General features: G+C 37.0%; 1 non-coding gene across 1 annotated transcript; it reads left to right on the forward strand.

The window, feature by feature from the left end:
• The first annotated feature begins 592 nt into the window (after positions 1-592).
• On the forward strand, positions 593-700 carry LOC130937944 (small nucleolar RNA R71). The gene has a single exon (XR_009069133.1). It is a non-coding gene; the product is annotated as a small nucleolar RNA R71 (small nucleolar RNA).
• The last annotated feature ends 1,188 nt before the right edge of the window (positions 701-1,888 follow it).

Below are 1,888 nucleotides of genomic sequence, written 5' to 3' on the forward strand. Positions count from 1 at the left end.
AGACCATGGTTGCTAAGTCAGAGGTGTTCTGCTTAGAACTCTCTGTCTATTGCTGAGAAGATGATGGAAAAGGCTTGCTATTGCTAAACCTGTTTCTTCCACCATTATTGTTATTGAAACCTTGTTGAGGTCTCTCTTGATTCTTCCATGAGAAATTTGGATGATTTCTCCATGAAGAATTATAAGTGTTTCCATAGGGTTCTCCTAGGTAATTCACCTCTTCCATTGAAGGGTTCTCAGGACCATAAGCTTCTTCTTTAGATGAAGCATCCTTAGTACTGCTTGGTGCATTTTGCATTCCAGACAGACTTTGAGAAATCAAATTGACTTGTTGAGTCAATATCTTGTTCTGAGCCAGAATGGCATTCAGAGTATCAATCTCAAGAACTTCTTTCTTCTGACTTGTCCCATTGTTCACAGGATTCCTTTCAGAAGTGTACATGAATTGGTTATTTGCAACCATTTCAATTAGCTCTTGAGCTTCTGTAGGCGTCTTCTTCAGATGAAGAGATCCTCCAGCAGAGCTATCCAAAGACATCTTGGATAGTTCAGACAGACCATCATAGAAAATACCTATGATGCTCCATTCAGAAAGCATGTCAGAAGGACATTTTCTGATCAATTGTTTGTATCTTTCCCAAGCTTCATAGAGGGATTCTCCTTCCTTCTGTCTGAAGGTTTGGACTTCCACTCTAAGCTTACTCAATTTTTGAGGTGGAAAGAACTTTGCCAAGAAGGCATTGACTAGCTTTTCCCATGAGTCTAGGCTTTCTTTAGGTTGTGAGTCCAACCATGTCCTAGCTCCGTCTCTTACAGCAAAAGGGAATAGCATAAGTCTGTAGACCTCAGGGTCAACCCCATTAGTCTTGACAGTGTCACAAATTTGCAAGAATTCAGCTAAGAACTGATGAGGATCTTCCAATGGAAGTCCATGGAACTTGCAATTCTGTTGCATTAGAGAAACTAATTGAGGCTTAAGCTCAAAGTTGTTTGCTCCAATGGCAGGGATAGAGATGCTTCTCCCATAGAAGTCGGGAGTAGGTGCAGTAAAGTCACTCAGCACCTTCCTTGCATTGTTTGCATTGTTGTTGTTTTCGGCTGCCATGTCTTCTTCTTCTTTGAAGATTTCTGTTAGGTCCTCTACAGAGAGTTGTGCCTTAGCTTCTCTTAGCTTTCGCTTCAAGGTCCTTTCAGGTTCAGGGTCAGCTTCAACAAGAATGCCTTTGTCTTTGCTCCTGCTCATATGAAAGAGAAAAGAACAAGAAAATATAGAATCCTCTATGTCACAGTATAGAGATTCCTTGAGGTGTCAGAGAAGAACAAAAATAGAAGGAAGAAGGAGAAGAATTCGAACTTAATCAGATAGAGTTCGAATTGTGCATTGAGAAAGAGTGGTAAAGAAATCAAGTAATTTTTGAAAAAGATTTTGAAATTAGAAATCAAAAAGATATGATTGAAAACTAGTTTGAAAAAGATATGATTAAAAAGATATGATTAAAAAGTTATGGTTTTAAAAAGTTGTGATTGAAAAGATATGATTTGAAAATAATTTTAAAAAGATTTGATTTTAAAAATTAATGACTTGCCTAACAAGAAAAGATATGATTCAAACATTAAACCTCTCTCAACAGAAAAGGCAACATACTTGAAATGTTGAATCAAATCATTAATTGATAGCAAGTATCTTTGAAAAAGGAAAGAAATTGATTTTGAAAACATTTGATTAAAAAGATTTGATTTGAAAAAGATTTGATTTTGAAAAACTTTGAAAACTTGAAAAAAAATTGATTTTGAAAACAAAATCCTCCCTCTTGTGCCATCCTGGCGTTAAACGCCCAGAATGGTGCACATTCTGGCGTTTAACGCCCAATGCACTACCTTTTTGGGC

The sequence above is a fragment of the Arachis stenosperma genome, chromosome 6 (genome assembly GCF_014773155.1).
Source record: "Arachis stenosperma cultivar V10309 chromosome 6, arast.V10309.gnm1.PFL2, whole genome shotgun sequence".
In the NCBI taxonomy this organism is placed as follows: Eukaryota; Viridiplantae; Streptophyta; class Magnoliopsida; order Fabales; family Fabaceae; genus Arachis; species Arachis stenosperma.